The sequence below is a fragment of the Ochotona curzoniae genome, unplaced genomic scaffold, assembly GCF_017591425.1.
Source record: "Ochotona curzoniae isolate NIBS_2020 unplaced genomic scaffold, NIBS_Ocur_1.0 contig_1482, whole genome shotgun sequence".
NCBI classification, from domain to species: domain Eukaryota; kingdom Metazoa; phylum Chordata; class Mammalia; order Lagomorpha; family Ochotonidae; genus Ochotona; species Ochotona curzoniae.
In genome coordinates this window covers 168,634-188,825 of record NW_024465100.1, presented here as the reverse complement: position 1 = coordinate 188,825, position 20,192 = coordinate 168,634, and positions in this window count along the sequence as shown.

The following is a 20,192-nucleotide window of genomic DNA, read 5'->3' as shown; positions in this document are numbered from 1 at the left end:
TGCATATTAAATATGACATGTATTGATATATGTTATGCAAGATGAAATAAGTGAAAAAAATAGCAAGAGAATGAAGTACAGGGAAAACAGTTTGGATTAAAAACTGAGTCGAGCACAATACACCAGCCACGAAGAGCTGTCGCTGTATGGAGACACACAGTAGGGTGGCAGGTGATTTGGTTCTGAGATTTGCAGTTCTAAGAGAGAAATACATAAAGCTGTGAGATTCACTGAATCTGGAGGAACAAACTGCTCAATGCAAAAATGTGTACAACTCGAGGGTTGAGCCCAAAGGAAACCTTGCCTAAGGATTGCTGACTTATCCATTCATTCATCTCCCAAGTATTGATGGAGTGATTGCCACATACCAGATATTGCCTCAGGTTCTAGGGATGCGTCTGTGAGCAAACCAAGATCTCATCCCCATGGAGTTAGGGAAGAGATGACAAATAATGAATAAAGCCCTTGTATAGTATATCTGGGGATAATTTATTATTACAGGAAACAAAATGGTCAGGATGATAGATGTGCCAAGACGAAACAGGGTGTGGTCAGGAAAGGCTTTACTGATAAGCTATCCACAGCACAGATGTGAAGGAAGTGAGGGAGTGAGTTAGGCAGAAGCTGTGTGTTCCAGAAACAATGCAGGCAAGTGCCCCGCCCTGGGAACAGCAGGGAAGAGCACGTTGAGGAGATCTGAGAGGTTATGGAAGCCACGCAGGTGTGGTCAGAGAGGTCCAGGGTGTCCTGCGTGATGGAAGAGCAGCAATACCGTGTAGGTCCCCTGGTGAAAGCACATCTCGCTCTGGGTAAGGTGGAACATGTGTCAGACATTCAGCGCTGGCTTGGCTGTTTCTGGGCTCTACTCAGCCCTCTGCCTTGTTCGGATAGAACATAAACAGATGCTGACCGGGAAGTGCGCTGCCTTGCTGAAACACAGCTCTTAATCTCAGAGACTTCTAAAAAAAGAAATGCAAGTGACTGTTTTTTTCTTCTAGAATTTCAAAAGTACATATTTATATGAAAGGCGGAGTTACAGAGGCAGAGAGAGAGAGAGAGAGAGAGAGAGAGGATCTTCTCTCTGTTAATTAATTTCCCATGTAGTAGCAACAGCCGAGGCTGGATCAGACCAAAGCGAAGAGCATGGAAATCCATCCTGGTCTCCCAAGCAGGCAGAGGTACAAGTACTTACTTAGCCCATCTTTTGGTACTTTCCCACATGTCTTGGCGGCAAGCAAGATCAGAGGTAGAGCTTCTGGGACTGGAACCAGCGATCATGGAAGCTGATGTCCTTGACTCACACAGCAGCTTGACTCGCTGTGCCACGACACCGGTTCCACTTCTCAGAGATTCTAGTGCATGGATGTATTTCACAGTTTGATTCTTAGTATTCTTAGGATTGCCAATATGAATGTGATAAAGTATGGCACATGGAAGAGTTCTCCACTTACATCTTGATTTTGTCACTTAGCAACACTTTCTGTGTGACTATGAACAAGCCACAAGCATGAAATCCGGATTTCTCAACAGAACAATCAGAACCTATATCTCTCACAATAGTTTCCCTTTCTGCCTCACAAAAGTGTTACAGGAATTAAACAGGATGACGGATCAAAATGTTTTTAGGTTTCTATTTGATATTTTGTTCCGATCTACTTCCTACAATGTGACAAATATATGTAAGGCTTACCTACTGTGATACATTGTGGTCTCTGTCCACAAGAACAGAGAAACAGACTAAGAAACTAGCAGAGATACGAGACATTCTGAGTGTTAAGACCATGAGGTTCAAGTTAAGTTCAGGGTAGATTTGTTTCTCAAATGCACATGGAATGCTATGGTATCAGGAGGAAATATTGGATAAATTAGGAGAAGGACTTTAAAGCATAAGGAACAGGGTATGTACCTGTTTGTGGTCCAAGAGGACTGGATTGTGGGGAATATACAGCTAGCAAGACTGGAAAATATCGATAAATAGAAATAAGGTGAGTATTTGTAGAGATTTGCAATCATCAGTGTGTTTATCCTGTAATGATGTGAAGGCTTTTAGTGCGAGAAGGGACTACACGATAGGACATACTTGTTGGAATTCCATTCTGGCAGCAGTGTGAGAGCTTAGAAGAAAAGTGGAATTGAGCATTCATGGCAGAAAAAGCTGCCTAGCTGTGATGACACAGATGGTGCTAAAAACATCTGAGTAGATACAGATATGGACAGATGATAGAAGACAGACAGCTATGCGAGAGAAGGATCCCAGAAACATGTGATGGAGAGAGGACTCGACCCGCTGTTTCTGGCTCTGGAGACAGAACAAAGAGTTATGAAACAAGAAATCTTGGAGGCTTAAGGAACACAGGCAGAACGCTGCCAATGCTGGATGTTAGCCCAGGGAGACCTTTGTTGAGCTTTTGGCTTACAGAACTGCAAGGAGATGCATTTGTATTGCTTACCAAGTTTGTGCTGATTTGTGACATTGTGGGATGAATTCCCCAGGTGATGCCTACTGCCGTCTCAATGCCTGGCAAGACCCATGTATGGACAAGCATTGCCACAGAAATCTCACTGCAGCCTCCAGCAGAGTTGCTCTAATCCTCTGGGCCAGGACGAGTCTTACGGATAAACTTCAGGACTCTGTCAAGTGGCTTTGGTGTCTGCTTGCCCTCTGGTGGTGCAACTGAGCTATGCTGTCACATAAACTTGGAATTCTCTGTATGGTTTCTCACTTTGGAGTTAAATTCCTTTGAAACTATTCCAAGGCCATGCTACCTTGCAACTTCAAGATCTAGTACAGTCCTTGTTGTTGCTGCTGTTGTTTGGAATCACTTTGAAACCTGTGTGTGCAATCCCCTCTTCTTTGGGGAAAGGATTGCCAATCATGAGGGTTTGGTTTTAAACCAGAAAAAGCCAGGCACAATGGTAGGATTCCATCTTTGCCCATGAACAATGCCTGCGTGTATTCCCTGGGGTTTCTCCATGGGAATAGATTCTAGGAGGGTCCATCTCCCACCCAAACTTCAAGCCCCTATTCCCTGCTCATAATTGCAAAATCCTGCAAGAGACAATTCACTATGCAACCCATGAATGGATGGCTCAAATAGGAGAGTGGAATCTGGCAAAGTTTGTGTTCAGTAAACCGAAGGAGGAGTTTGCCAGTGCACACAGTGTATGTGTATCAGTTTCAGAGTTCTTTGAAATATATGTATCTTTCCATTTCATTGACCATGACCTGTTTTTGGAGAATGTTTGTGTGTTAGACGATTGATTATCTGGTATTTTTAATTCCACATCTTCCTTGCCGGTTCACACCCACACTTACACTCAATATCACAGACATCATCATTTCTAGCTTGTAGCAGTTGTAAAAGGTTTGGAGTGGAGAATGTTCCTGGAGATGACCAAGGAAATTGAGTCTCTAATCCTGTACATTTTAACCAATGAGCTCAGCGGTTACAGAGTTGGACGCGAGGTGGCGCTGTTGCTCTCTTTTATGGCTGTTTTCTCCTGGACTGAAGTCTGATACACCTGACCATGGAACAATCACCGGAGTAGGAAATGAGCAAGTCCATGAGCAACAAGTCCAGCGCTCAGAATCCCGCCGAGGCGTCCTGCTGACTGGTGCGTTGTCAGTCCCGGAAGCCTTGGGCCCTCTTCCCTTTGTGTGGAGCCGGCCCAAACTCCATCCTTCAAGGACAGCCACGCCCGGCACTGGGAAGGAGGGACTGGTATTTCCTTGAGGCTGGCACACCCTTGCTCTAGCCACACTAGTCACTTTTCTCCCACTGCGTGGGCCAGCTTCATCTGAAACCATAGGGACCGGAGAAGAGACACAAGACAGGCAGTGAGTGTGGGGCTTGGAGGGAGGGCACTGTGGGGCAAAAAGCAGCCACGATGGGGTGGGCTTTGTGGGTGGGGAGGGACTTAAAGACGGTGGGGTGGGGAGGAAAGCTGGTAGTGGAGCGGCTGTGACCTGCTGGTTTTATTTCATGTGAACAAACACTCGTTGCCAGGTGAGCTATCCTGTGTTTTCGTAGGACAAGCAAGTGGTGGGTTTGGGCTTCTGTGTTTTTAGGGTGGGATATTCAGTCTGCCTCAGCAGTTCTGGGAAACCAGCAGGAAACAGGTGCAGTGAGGAAGGGAGCTGAACAGGCGGCAATGGGAACCCAACCATGGAGCCATTCCCAAGGAGCTGTGAGCTGCCATCACCAGCGCCTGCCCCATCATCTGTAAATCAGAAATAAAGTGAATTAGCACCCGGGGGCCTTGTGATAGTTAAGCAAGATAATGTCCACGCCCGTAAAAGGCCGTCCGGTGAGCCGTTCCTCTGCTTGCTGGAGTGACTCTGTTTCCTTCTTCAGCCATGCTTTTTCTTTCTTTTCTGTTCACTGCCAATCCCTCTTCCTCAGCCGCATTTCGCCTCCTTTCTTTCCCTTTCATTTCTGCGCTGATGGCTTCCTTCTCTAAGGCACCTGCTGCTCGTCTGAGTTTTCTGTGCGCTTGGAGCCTTTTCTGTCCACGGCCTCCCGCAAAGCCTCCAGCAGCGGAGGAGATAAAGGGCTTGAGTGATTGTCTCAAGCAGCCACACGTGAACTTACTGGATTTCACACTGCCTGCCTGGCTTGTTCTCTCAGGGCGCTGGATCTCACAGCTGGCTGGGGAGCCACTCCACGCACACGCTATCCTTCAATGCCTCTGTTACTCTGAATTGGCAGAGCTGCCATCTCCAAGTACAGTCCCTGCGCATGTTTTATTTATTAGTCAGAGAGGGGAGGAGAGACAAACAGGAAAATCTTTCATCGGTTGGTTCACTAACCCAGTGGCCACAATGGCCGGAGCTGTGCCAATCCGAAGTCAGGAGCTTCTTCCAGATCTCCCAAACAGGTGTAGGGTCCCAAGGCTTTGGGCCGTCCTCGACTGCTTTCCCAGGCTACAAGCAGGGAGCTGGATGGGAAATTGGACCGCCAGAACATGAACTGGTGCTCATATGGGATCCTAGTGCATGCTAAGTGAGGACATTAGCCACTAGATTACTATACCGGGTTCCCTTGGTGGTCTTTTTAAGCACCTGGAGTAACTGTCTTGTGGCTTGGGGCTTCGGGATGGACACTAAAGGATGGGCAGCCCTGGTCCCTTCTTAGGATTGCGAGGAAAGCGTTCATGGCAGTCTTCTTTTCTCAGCTTGCACATGGTGGTCTCTGTGTTTTTAAAGGTGCTCTCCCTGCCTACACAGCTGTTTAAGTTCCCCCCTTATTTATTTGTAAGGTACAGACACTCACACACAGTGAGAGGAAAGGAGAATCTCTCATTTCCTGATTCACTCCTCAAAGGCGCATAGCAGCCAGGGCTGGGCCAGGTGACACCAGGGCTGTGAATTCCTTCTGGATCTCCAGGAAGAGTGGCAGGGGCGCAAGCACCTGGAGTGACTGTCACCTGCTCCTCCCAACCGCCCCCCCCCCCCATGAGGTGCAATCAGCACAGAGCAGGGCTTGGAAACATGTTCCAAGATGGGATGTGAATGTCCCAAGCTGTGTCTTCAGCTCTGTTCCAGCTAGCCACTCGTGAGTTTTCCCTTCCTATAAGGACACAAGTTGTGTTGCATTAGGACCCACTCTAATTACCTCGTGTTATCTTGCTCAGCTCTGTAGAGACAGCATCCTGTTTCCAGACAGAGAGGTTTGAGGCTTCCACTCACCCCACAAAAACTCCTGGGTCTCATTGGTGGCTGAGCAATGGCACGATGGTGCCCATCGCTTCCCCTCACAACCTGTCCGGGCAGGTGTATAATCCAGCATCTCCCAGGAGCTACATGCCCCGATGCTCCTTTAAGACATGGCAACTTCAAACGACACTGATTATCATCTTACCATTCTGGAGGTCACAGGCCACACAGGACAAGCAGGTCAGGTGGGTTTGCATGCCTCTGGGAGCCTCTGGGACTGAGCCAGCTGCCCTGTTCACTTTCTCCAGGCTGCTGGCCTGGCCTGGTTAAGCCGCCTCCCCAAACTTCAAAGCCAGAAATGGCCAGGTGAATCTGCCTCAACCAACACCGTCAACATCCCGACTGACACATCGGCCTTCCACACAGTCCAGCTCTACTGATTACATTGAATTCAACGGATAATCCAGGAAATCTCCAGGTTTAAGGTCAGTGGGTCTATCCATGTGCCACCCTCCCACCCCTCTGCTGCTTGAACAGTGATAAAAGCTAATACAAGGTCTGGTTTGGAAGACACAAATATCATTGGGGCACATGAACTTTTTCTAAGTGGGTGTTCATTCTTACTTTTAATTTAGAAAACTTAGTTTTTATTGATAGATTAAACATTGTGTGTATCAAGGCTGGCCTTGTAGCTCAGCAGTTTGGGCAGCTGCTTATAATGCGAGCACCTGGCATCAAAGCTCTTGTTTGAATCCCACCTCACACACCTGACCTACTTGTGTGGTGGTATCATTTAAGAGGTACTTCCTGAAATTTTAAGAACACAATGTATGGCATCACCATATGGTACAACAGACTCTTTAAAAGTTTATATATTGACTTATAAACACAGAGCAAGAAAGAGAGTGAGAGAGAGAGAGCCATCTTCCAACTGCTTCTTCACTCGTCCGATGGCTTTGTCAGCCAGGTCAAGGCCAGGACAAAATGTACAACGCATCTCTGAAATCCGACCCTCCTGTCTGGGTGATATGTTGTATCCCAACCCCATCAAGTTTAGTCCTGTAACTGGCATTCTACACTTCTGTGAGTGCTAGCTTTACATTTATTTATTATTGGTATTTAAAGAATCTTGCTTTTGATGGACATACAATAACTGTGTAGATTTGTGAGATACTATATGATATTTTCATGTGTGTGTGTGAGAGTCCAGGATTCATCGAGCTCATGTGGCGTTTGCATTTCTGTCCCTGGTTTATGTCACTTAGCACAGTGTCGGTCGGCCAGGTTCATTTGTTTTTTTTCCACAAGCGACAGCACTTTTTCTTTTTTTTCCTGTAAGAACTTCATGGTACATATATACCACATTTTCTTCACCTTTTCCTCTGTTCATAAGCCCTTTGGTTGGTTTCATGACTGGCTGTTATGAAGAATGCAGCAATGAACATGTGAGCACACTGGCTTATCCACCCGGCCGGTGCATAACTGGGCCATGTTGCATTTCTATTTTTAAGGTTTCTTTTTTTTTTTTTTTAGAAGGCGGCTCCATACTATTTTCCATAACAGCTGTACTGATTTGCATTAATTTATATCAACAGCAAGCAGCATATTCCATAGCCTCACAGGTACTTATCTTTTGTGTCTTTGACAATAGTCTTTCTAATAGATGTGGAGTTTAAATTTGCTTTTCTCTGATAATTTGTGGTGTTGAGCATTTTCTAAATGCCTTTTATCTCTGTGATTATCTTTTTTTTTGTTTCAAAAATGTGTGTTTAGGTAAACTGGGTTTTTTTTTTTTTGTTATTGGGATTCTTTTCTCTCCTTTTTAAAAATAAAGTTCTTTTTTTTTTTTTTAAAACTTTTACTGGAAAAGGTACAGTTACAGAGAGATGAGAGAAGGGAGAGAGAGAGAATCTTCCATCCTTTGGTTCACTCCCCAAATGACCTCAACAGCAGGAGGCTCATTTCAAGCCAGGATCCACGATTTTCTTCCAGGTCTCCTACATGGTACATTGATCCAAGCCCTTGGCCATCCTTCACTGCTTTCCCAGTCCATTCAGGAAACTGAATCAGAAGTGAAGCAGCCAGGACTGCAACTGGTGTCCATATGGAATTCCCAAACTATAGGCAGTAGATTGAGAAATAACTTCTGAAATATTTGCTTAATTTTATTTATTAATTTGAAAGGCAGAGAAACGGAAAATGGGAAGAAGACACAGATTTAGAGCCAGAGCTTTGATACTCTGGTTGATTCTCCAAATATCCAAAATGGCTGGGGCGAGTTGAGGCCAAAGCCAGGAGCCAATAATACAATCTAGACTTCTTATTTGGTATGGGAGCAGGAACCCAGTGACATGAGCCATCATCTACTGCCCTTCCCACCCCTACTCCACAGCCCAATGGAAGCTGCATTGGGGAGCTAGGGTTGGGTATCAAACCCAAGCATCCAATGTAGGACATAGGTGTCCTAACTGCTAGGCTAACTAGTCATCCCACTCCTCACAAGTGCTATTTTTGGTAATGAATTTAGCTACTTAGTCAATGTCATTTGAATCCCGATATGTGCCAGCCACCACGTGCCCTGGTACTAGAGATGCAGCAATGGACAAAATAGCTACAGTTCCCGGAATTCTTGTTTATATCTTATGAAAGCTTCATGTTTTTCCTTCTGTCTTCGTCCCTTAAATTTTTCTTCTCCTTGCCAGTTCCCTAACAGTCTTCTTCATAGCTTTAGCTGTGGGCTGTGGTAACGTGCACCCTAAAGCATCTTAGGAATCTAAGGAAGTTGAGCATGACTTCAAGAGAATTCCCACCTGGTTGGATGACACAAGCGAAAAGAGACAAACCTCTTAGCTACTGAATATGTAGGTCAGATATGGAGTGTTCTGTATTTGTAAATCATATTTAAAACAGTTTATTTTTTAAGCTCTATTTATTTGAGAAGTGGAGAGAAAATTATATATCTGCATGTATAGAGAGAGATAGAGATTGTTGACTGCTCCAATCTCAAATGCCCACAACAACCAAGTTTGGGTCATGTTGGGGGGCACTCGTGTCTCCCCCCAAGATTTTCAAGGACCCAAATACTTGAGCAGTCACCTGCTACCTCCCAGGTAAGCGTTAGCAGGAAGCTAGAATGAGAAGCAAAGCCAGGATTCAATCCCACGAATTCTGATGCAGAATACAGATGTTCTCAAGTGACCTTTTAGTTGTTCAGCCAGATGTGCTGCTAGAAACATTTCCTTCCTCAGACACCATCAGTCTAAGCTGTAGACCAATGTATAATCATTGCCTCCCCAAGTGACTGTGATTTCTTAAGTATGATAAAGCTTCTTGGCATAGTGGCAGCAGGGAATATTGGCAGTCAGTTCTCTTCCAAGATGCCGATTGATCATTGGCAGAAAGAGAGAAAGAAGAGGATTTTCCATCCACCATTTTATTCTCCAAATGCCTGCAACAGTTGGGGCTGGGCCAGGCTGAAGCCTCCCCATCTGGATCTCTTTTATGGGTGGCAGAGGCCCAAGCATTTGAGCCATCATTATCTTCCTTCCAGGATGCAGTGTTAGGAGACTGGATTGGAGATAGAGTAGCTGTGACCCACACTGGCTCTCTGATATGGAATGTGGATGTCTCAAATGGTGGCCTGCTTGCTGTGACACAACATCAACCTGACAGCTGATTCTTAACAATTACCATTGGAAATAGCTTTAGACCATTTTTAGACCTATGATTTTATACTTAGGTACTCAAAATTACTGGTTAAAGTTACAAATGAAATGAAAACTGGTTTTAATTTTTTCCTTTTGCATGTTAATGTCCTATAGCCTCAGCCATGATGAGTGGTTCTTACATATTTGAACATAATTCCTAAACTTATCAGGTAACAATTACATAATTATATGATGCTATTTTGACCTAAACTAAAATCAGTGTATGTTGGCCTCACAGTTAAGATACTACTTGGCATGCCCACATCCTGTGTTAGAGTGCTTGAACCCAAGTCCTGCCTCTGTTCCTGAATCTGTCTTCCTGCTAATGTGCACCAAGGAGGAAGTAGAGGACGGTTTAAGTGCATGAATTCTAACTTACTTCCATGGAGGACCCAGACTAAGTTCCTGGATCCATCCATTGCGAGTTTAGGAAGCGATCCAGTGGATAGGAACTAACTCCTCTCTCCCTTTCTCTTTCTTCCTCTCTGCTTTTCAAATAGAAACAAAAATTTAACAAGAACAGGTAGAAATATTAAGGACAAAGTTTAAGGACAAACTGTATAAGGAAATCTCACTAATACACTAATAATGTTCACAATTAGAGTCAGGTGTCTTTCTGACGAATGCTGCATAATTATCATATGAAGTCATCCACTCAGCCATTGGCTGATGAGTAAGTGCAGTGTGTTGTGTTGAACAATTCCAGGAAACACTATTGTGTGAGTATGATTATCCTACCAACTGAATGTTGGTGGGCCTATGTGGTTGCTCCACGATGCCTCTCCACTGAACCCAGGATAAGGGCTGCAGGAAAGATTTGTTTGACAAGTGATAAGTTTGGCTTTGGTACAAGGAAGAAGGAAAGGGACTAAGAATTTCCAGAAAATCCATTTTGATCATCCTGTTATCCATCAGATCCCACAAATCCTGCCAGGTTGGTTAGAGACCAACGGGCTCTCCCGTCTTCTGTCTCTGTCTTCTTTCCCCCATGGGCCTCAGTGCCTGAAGCCTTCAGCATTCCTCAGGGCTGATGTGTTAGTATAAGTCATTGTGAGTTTTAGGACAAAAAGAAGAGAGGAGCAGAATATTGGTCATGATGTTCTGAAAGGCCAAGTGACAAGAATACAAGTGGAAATGATAGTTCTCCAGCCTTCCACTTTGGGCGTGTGTGGGCCAGACCTGCAGAGGCCAACCCAGGCCCACACACACCCCAGAGTCCTAACAGGTAGAAGAAACTGACAGATGCATAAGGCGTGGATTATGAGAACCAAGAACCTCTTCCTCATTCTCATCTCTATAAGAAACAAAGTCTCCGGTAGTATTGTGTGTGCTGGGGAATGGAAGCAGAAAGAACATTCGATGGAGATTCTAGACACACAATGCTAGTCTGATTCATTGTACATTAACTGCTGGGAAGCAACAAACCCTGCCCTTGAGCTTTCCATCCGTGGATTTTGGAAGCTAGATCTTTTGGTTGGTGCTAGTGTTTTGGCAAAGAGTCCTTTCTCTGTACATACGTCAAGTTCTCTGGCCTCCCTGGAGCACCTGTTGCATTGCATAACGTGTTTGTCAAGGAGATTAAGACATGATGACCCCTTGGCTGTTTCTGCTATTTTTGTTTCTTAAGCAAGCAGTTGTGGCTGAAGTGGTACAGAAGGAATGGGGTGGGTTCTACATTTGCAGGGTGTGAGGGGATCTCTTCCTGAAGCCCAAGCAGCTCCTGTAACCACAGCTGGCCTCATTTCTACACTTTCCCTCACCATATTTCATAAATAATGAATAATGTAAGCATGGATACATGAGGTCTCATATCTAATTAGATGTCTAATTTATTTCCTGATCTTAGGTAACTCATTTTTTCCCCTTTGTCTCTGTTTTTTAAAGATACTATCTTTATTTGAATGTCAGAGTTATAGAGAAAGTAGAGGCGGAGAGAGAGGTACCAGGCAGCAGTGGGGTGGGAGGCCAGCGTGAACAGTGCTTGTGCTGAACACAAAAGTCAGTTAAGGAGAAGCAGAGCAGGGTGGAGTCCAAAGCAAACTGTTGCACTTGAATTTTTTTTTTTTAATTTGAGCTGTGTTCTGTCCAATGGGTTGAACTTTCCTGGGTTTAATGGAATAAGCACAAGAGACGACACACACTGAACATGTAACACCTGGTTCCTGCAAAATGCTCCAAAATCACGTGAGTGGAGGCATAAGGGGAAGGAGCAAGGGATAGCTCACTGTAACACTGGAAGATTAGGCAAACTTTTTAATGATGTTTACATAGTTGATTGGGAACAGAAAGGTCAAGGATTAGGAGAAAGTGAATGAGAGGCTGTTGTTTCCAAATTTGCTTTTTCTTGTTCCTGTATCCTGGGGTAAAGGGGAGACAAGGGGAGTATCCACACCCAGCCTCCAAACCACCTCAGTAACTGGGGATGTGGAATGGCTACCTGATGTCATTCCAGGTGGAACATGCTCTGAGGGGTCTGTTCAAGTAGTTTCAATAGTTCTGAAGTGCTGTTGATTTCATAGATCCAAGGAATTGTTTCAAGGTCTGTTGGCTGACACAGTCCACTTTAGAATCTCCATTCACCCAGATATTTGCTGCCAATGCTTGTCTGGGGTCCTCATGATCTGTTTTACACTGCTTTCTATGTCTCATGGGGTACACTAGCAATGCTTGATTTGTGTTGAAAATAAAGGGACACGTGCATTGAAGGAAAAAGCTGACCTCGGAGTTGGGGAAATAGTAATCAGAGTTAGAGAACCTCAAGTGGAATGCATATTCAGGAGCAGTTTTCACCTTTTCTCTGAAGAATAATTATGTCATGCAAATGACTTCTTGCTCAAGGAGGTACTTGTAACTCCTACCACTAAAAACATTTTGACGTTCTCAGTGATGCTCATAGAATCCTCTGCTGTCAGCAGACATGATTATCTTCACTGTATCCACTGGGAAAGCAGGACTTCAATCATTTGAAAAAAAAAAAATCCATCCTATTGGCTTGGATCCCTGAGGACCAGATGGCACATTAACTTTGTTCTTGGCAGTTCCGTCTTGGCTGTCTCCCAGATTGGCAAGATAATGCATCTAGCAGGCAACAAAGAAGGACTTGTTAAACTCCAGGTCTTCACTTTAACTTTAGGCCAGGGAAGCACTTGTTGAAGCCGTAATTCTTGATCTAATGATCCTACATTGTCTTAAATTCTCATCACTAGTTCTTTAGGGAAACTTTCTTTGCCTGCTTCCCTTTTCTGTCACCCTCAGCTAATTTTTTTCTTTCTTTTCTTTTTCTTTTTTTTCTTCTTCTTTTTTTTTTGGTTATTTCTGCTTTCCAACTTCTCTCGCTTCTCATCTTTCTCCCTCCGTATTTTGTTGTTAGAAGAGAAAGGAGAAAGTGCCATTCATGTGGCCTGTAAAATGGAAAATAGTCAGAGGAAAAAGTCATTCATAATGGCCATCCCCATTGTGACTATATTTTGATATTCTTTTCTTTGGGATTTCTCTGCCCAAGTGTTTGCCTCTAAATGATTTTGTACTCATGCTATGCATTTTTAAAATCTATTTCACTTGAGCAATGAGCATAGCAAATCATTAGGCATTTTTTTGTGACCATAGATTTTAAATCCTCAATTGAGATGTCCTTCCTCTTGATTAAAATTTAAATATTTCTATTAACATTTTAGCTAAGAAAAATTCAGGCGTATACAAAAATAAGATGACTTCCTATCATGTATCCATCATCTGAGTTCAACACATGGTCAGTTTTGCTTCCCAAGTATCTTCATTCTCGTCCCTGAAGTCTTGGGAGGAGCCAAGCCAACTCTTTTAGTGAAACTGGCAGGCTAAGCAAGAATCTGTGGGATTCATCATTAGAGAGTGAGCAGTGAACACCAGCACTGATATTTCATGACAAGCTTCCTAGGAAATCACTTTTACCTTTTGACTCCATCTACTAGTGGGGAGGGAAGGGAAGTAGCGGGAATGGAGAGAATTGGACCAACAGTTACCAAGTTCACACAGGAATGAGCAGTTTATTATGCAATAGGATGATTGTAGCCAGTACTAATATCCTCTCTATTTCTCTGGTTTATTTTAAAAAAGATTTATTTGTTTTTTTGAAAAGTCAGATGTACAGAGAGAATGAGAGACAGAGTAAAAGATCTTTCATCCACTGTTTCATTCCCTGAGTGGCTGTAACAGCCAGAACCAAGCTGAGCCAAGCTGAGCTTGGAGGCAGGAGCCAGGAGGCAGGAGCTTCTGAGTCTCCCACACAGGTGCAAGGTCCCAAGGCTTTGGGTCATCCTCTATTGCTTTCCCAGGCCACAAGCAGGGAGCTGGAAAGAAAGTGGAGCACCTGGGACATAAGACCGGCACCGGTATGGGACCCTGGTGCGTGCAAGGTGAGGACTTTAGCCACTAGGCTACCATTCTGGGCACTTATTTCTACTTTTTAAAAATAGAATTTGAGTGTTTTTATCCTATATTAACCTTGAATGTGTGAGATACAGATATATTTACTGTGAAGGAACTTGTTACAATGTAGATATCAATCTAAATATCACATATGACCCAGGAAAGATGAGACTGCACCGCTAAGAACCAATGGACTGAGAGTAGCTGGGCTATAGAGCTAAACCCCGGTAGATATAGGCAGTCCAGACACAAAATTTAAGCCAAAATTACTGCTTTGTGTTTTCAGCATGGGTGACAGAACACAGGATCAGTGATTCTGAGGTGTGTGGGGAAGTGGGATGATGATCGGTGTATGCCTGACACCCTCCCTGCCCCCCAGATAACCAATGTTGAAATGTAATCCCTACTGTGAGTTATTAGGAAATAGGGCCAGGTGGAACCACATAGCCAATCATGAATCCATGGCTAATGGGCAAGTGTGGGCCTTCATGAAAGCCAGGTCAGCTCTGTCTCTTGGAAGCTCCTCTCTCACCATGCCACGCCCTGTGCTGTCCTGGCATTTTGCAGAGTCCCCACCAGCAAGAAGGCCCTCACTAATATTAACATTATGTTAATGTGTGTGGCATCATCAATGGAATCAGCTACAAGGAACTTAGAAATTCAAGTACAAAATAATTGGGGCAGGCACTGATTAACTAGACCCTGGTTGACTAACATATGACTACCTGCTGTGTTTATACCTTACTCCGTAATATTATGTCATTTGGTCCATCTTGTTTAAATCTCTCCCCCTCAACATAAATGTCAATTTCAGAGGTCTGTCAGCAGACTTTATAGCTAAGCCATTAAAGTGATTCCAAGTGAAGTACGAAGACTTTTAAAACTCACATTGTACTATCACTTTAACTCCCTCCCCACACTCAAAACTCCATATACTTAGATTACACATGTGTGGATGAAAAGTCTCCTGTTTCCTTTGTTAATTTAAGGTACATGTTTGCTTGATTGATGCAGCTGTGTGAGTCCCTTCCAGCTCAGGAAGGGAGAGGAGAGAGAGGGGTTCACAGCGGCAAAGAGGGAGAGAGAGTGGAGAGGCTAACACACTGCTTGTGTACAAAGGACCTAGTAATAGCGGTTTTACATACATTTTTCTCTAGAACTTTCAATGTTAGGTTTCTTCATTGCCACAGATGGGAAAACAGAAGCACGGAACTTTAAATACCACCTACAAAATCACAGCAGTGAGATGCAAATGGAAGTCAAACCCCAAAGCCTCTTTCTTTACTGCTCCACCCTATGAAAGAGTAGGATAGAACTAGGTCCCTATGTGATTCTGAGGCTGCTGTGATCTGAGTAGGAAGATAGAGGTTGTCGGAAGTATCCAACATCTGAGATCCTTGCAGGGAAGAGGTGAGAATTGAGTGAGGAGACTGATGGCTCAGCCTGCCCCCTTTCTGGTGTAATGCATGCCGTGTTGCTTTGTATTTTTACTGCCTGCAGGAGAGGTACAGGTGTCCCGGCTTCCAAACCAGGAAAAGAAGTCACGGTGTCAGGTGATTTGTCTCTGGATGTTCAATGAGTCACCACTCCTGGAGTTAGAACTTCAAACCTCTGACTCTGCCCAGCACGTGCAATCTCCCTCCCCCAGTTCCTAGGACTGCGCATCACGTGTTCCCCAAGGAAGGGCACCTGCAGCCGACTGTGCAGCAGGAGGCATTTCTGTGACCCCAGAGGTTTCTTTTTCATCTTTCTGGGCGTTTGTGGTTGTTCACCTGGGATTGTACGATAGGCAAAGAGTCTTTGTAGGGACACACCCTGTGTAACATGGCATCGAGGTAAAAGGCAGCCGAATTAATTTCCTGGTTGTGAGATCCATCCATTGGACTGGTTGAGAGTGAGGAAGTCTGTGTGTGTGTGTGTGTGTGTGTGTGTGTGTGCATGCATGTACGCATGTGTGCACATACAAATGCTTGTGTTCATGTCCTCACAATCCTTTGTAGCTCAGTACTCCTTGAGTCTTCTTCAACTTGGGAAAGTTGGAGAGAAACTGCCAAACAAATTTTTTTTTTTTTTTTTTTTTAGGGAACCAAAAGTTTTCCCTTTAGAAAGATATGCCAAGCAGGATGAGTGGCAGAGAGGAGGACCAGTCTGTGGAACTGCAGTGTGACTGCAAACAGTGGGAACTTGGTGCTTGAAAGCTGCCCCAACATGCACATGCAGTCATCGTCCGATGCAGTAGTCAGGGAGGCCAGTGGAGACAAGCACAGACCAGAACCTTCTGTGTTTGGTGTGGGTGGTGGTTGTGTGTTCTCTGCTTTTCCTTCTCATCCATAGCAATTCTTAAGAGCTGGGGATTCTGAGGTCCTGGAGCAATTGTTTGTGATTTATAACCCCATAAGAGAAAAGAAGTCAGCCTGGGAATCCTAACTCCTAAATCAGGGCTCTATTCCTGGAGATGACCGGCTCCTCCCTGGCTCTCAGGTTTACTCCAGAAGCAGAACACAGAAACAGGAGCGAAGCCAGGAGACAATCCTGGATTCCACATCCTATCTTTTAATTAAACAAAATCAATCTTCAAAATAGAGAAATAAATTACAAAAAATATTAGGTTTGTAAATAAATGACTTGGATATGAAACTGCTTTGATCTTTCTTGTCTTTGTGTTTGGTTTGGTTTTCAGCCCAGCTGATTTCTGAGTCCCTCTGTTTCTGCCACTTCTCCCTCGTCTGAAGGTGCCTGGTGCAGTGTGGGTGCTCAACAAATGTTTGTTAGATCCAAAAACAGGAAGGGCAGCTGGCTTTTTGGGATATTGCAAATGAGTGATTCCGAACTGAGAGCTGAGCAGTTCTCCCTGTTGCTTCCAGTGTACTATGTTAGCCTGTGAAAGGAGGGTTTTTTTTTTTTGGCTAGCTAGCTCAGGGGTAAGAGTAAAAGTGAGAGAATGGACACTGAGAGCTTGTGCAAGAAGGTGCTCTTCCAGACATGTGGCTGGCACTCCCATATTACCCTTCTGACCCTCAGTCTGTGAGTCCTCTCCCATGGAGTTCACAACCAGTGATAACTCCCTTAACACAGGTTGGCATCCACCTGGGAGGATGGGTCACTTGTCTACTGAACCAGAAGGTGGTTGAAGGTTTACATGTTCTGATAAGCACGTGGTCAGGTTGAAGGTGAGGTTGGCACAACAGATTTGATCAAACCTCATTGGAACGGGGGCAGATGATAGACTGAGGCCAATCAAGGAATGTTGTCACAGTGCAAAAGCTGATAATCAATCTGATTTTAAAAGTACTGTCTGTCCTTTTTCCTACCAAAATACTTTTCGTGTTTTAGTAGGAAAGAGCTGCTTTTGGACCCTCATGAGTAAATTTCTGGTTTCTGAAGAGAAAGTACCATGCTGACTGAACAGAAATGTCACTGATAAGAGTTGTTATGGCTACAAATCAAACTTTGTGTGAATTTAAAGTAACTGCAGAAATGCGATGTGGCATTATGCTTGCACATGCTTGTGAGTATGTATAAAGGTTTGGATAGTTAATGTTTAATTCAGTTATAGTCATAATCGTTTATTTCTAGGGTTTCCGTAAAGAGCTGGTGGACTTCACTCCAGTTTTCACTTTCCTTCTCTTCCTGTTTGCATGCATTTCTCATCGTGCTAACTCTATCTTTGAATTCTTAGTCCAAGGGGGGGCTAGAGCTTTAACCATGCCTGGAGAAAACCTGAAGCAATTTCTCTCCTGGAGAAAAAATAATAAGGAATGACAACCACAAGTGAAGCATTGATGGTTAATTAGAACCCTACCCGAAGAGATCTGTCACAGTAGACAGATATGTGTGCACAACAGCAAGCTATGCATACATAGGCCTATTTTGCACTTGTCAATAAACATTTCCCAGCTTCACTGGATCCTTGTTACCAGTGCCCTGAGCTTGTCACATATGGCAGTAAAGAGGAAACTGTGGGGGAGCACTTTCACAGTCCAGGAAAGAGTAGCAGCCAACATACACATCTTGTAAAGACTTGTTTATGTACAAGGCTGAGTTACACAGAGAGAAGTTAAGAGAAAGAGACAGACTGACAGACAGACACACACACACACACACACACACACACACACACACATACACACACAGCTCTCCTACCTGCTGATTTACTTTACGGATGGTCACAATGGCCTCCTGTGCCAGGTGGAAGCTACAAACCTGGAACTCCAGCCAGGTCTCCCATGAGGATGCACAGGCCCAAGCCTTTGATCCATCTTCCATTGCTTTTCCAGGCAGAGTGAACTGGATTAGGAATGGAACAGCTGGTATTTGAACTGGTGCTCATATGGGGTGGCAGCATTACAATTGGCACCTTAACTCACTATACCACAATGCCAACCCCAACACACATATTGTTGACACAGTGGGGAAACTGCCCAGATTATAATTAAAGGGGATAGAATATCAGTCAAATTGTAAAGAAATATGGATTAGGACAAGTGACCTAGAATGTAACCTATGGATAGTGTCAGCCTTGAAATTTTAAGACATCTAGCATATTTTTCTCAGCTTGACCCAGAGTACACAAGCCAAGCTATGGAGTCACTGAATATGAATTGCAGGGAGAAAAGTCTTGTGAAGGAAAGTATTGTTGTTATAAGTAGATACAAGCAGCTTTCTGGTGTCTGACTCTTGTGGGTTCCTTGCAGTGTGATTTTCCATGCAGGCTTCCATGGATATGCAGATACACCTGATGTGTGTATGTTAAAGACCCCGGACTCATTTGGCACATTCCCTAGCCTCTATTCAGACTGCAGTCATAACAAGGAAAGCAATTTCACTGAGTGCAGCTTATCATCCTACATATTCATCTCCTTGCTCTCTCTTCCAATTTCTCCACGTTGCCAGGTGTTAACATACCTGTCCTCATTAAACTGTTTAGGGACAAACATGATAGTGAGAAAACGCCATAGGAGATCAGATTGCATCCTAAGAGGGTCAGGGTGTAAGGGGACATAGAAACATGGGTTGGAAACACTGCGGATAGGTCTGTTTAGTCATTCACCTGTAGGTAGTGTGTCCACTGTGAGCAGTTCTGTGTCAGACGTGCACCTAGGCTTTCAAATTACCTCCTTCAGTGCGTACTAGTGGGTGTGTAGTTTAGTTTCTGGGCAGAGCCCACACATCTGAGTTGGCTGCTGATTGACTTTTTTTCCACCACTTGAACTGTGGTAGAGAGATCGTGCTTTCTGGCAGAACCTACTCCCAGGGGCCAAACTTGTTTAACTGGCTGCTCCCTGAATGGAAATAATTACATCTGATAATGCCCTGGAAAGGAAAGGAAAGGAAAGGAAAGCAAAGTAAGAGTGGGAATGGCAGGAAGATGCATTCAGATAGCTTCTGGATTCACCTAGCCAAGCTCAGGGATGATTTTGAGGAACATACTCTTTGCTCTACTCTCTACAGGCTGTCATACGCCATTGCTATGGGCAGTCTGTGCATATAGAATTGTGAAAACTTGGCTTTGTAGCTATGTGTTCATGGGCAAACAGATAAGAATTTGCTTCTGTTCTCTGCAGTTTTCTACCTTCTGGTTACCCCTCTGGTTAACAGAGACTTCTGTCAATCAATTAACATCTATTTCTCTTTGAAGTTATAAAGGAATCATTCAACTACCACCTCCATGGACAAGCCTATGGAAAACTGAAAAAGTCATGAGCTCGCCACTGGGAGGCTTCTTGACAAAGAAGCCTATCAAACACTGAGAGGTTCATTAATTAACTTGCTTGTTGGTGTCAGTCAGAAAACACAACATGTGATAATACAAGATAGCAATAATAGAGCTAATATAGCACATATATGATACAGTATAACGTCATAGGATATTTAGTTTTAAAATTTTTTATTTGTTTGAAAAGCAGAGAAATAGGAATAGAAAGAGATCTTCTAGCTACAAATTCACTCACCATATGCCCATCATAGGAGGCCAAAGTTGGGAGCTGAGAACTCCCCCATGGATGGTAAATGCTAACCTGGTCTCTGATAAAGCTACAAAGTTTAAAAATACATATGTGTTACTGTAACATCTCCTTTTAAATGATTTTATCTAGTTGGTTCCTAACAGTAGGGACTCAAGTACCTAAACCATCCTCTATGGCCTCCAACAGAATGCGTGAACAGAAGGTTGTAATGCTAAGTGGAGCCTTTGATTTGAATCCTCACACTTGGATATGGGATATCAGCATCCCAAGAGACATCTTAACCACTGCAGCAAATGCTGCCCCTACAGTCGCTACCAAATGGGATGAGACATAATTGGAATGATTTGAGACTGTATTTTGTTTCAAATTAATCAAATCAATAAGCAGGTTTTGCTATACAACTGTGGGAGAGGATTTTCAAGCAGGGCCAGAATAGGCAACACACAGATCAAAGTGGTA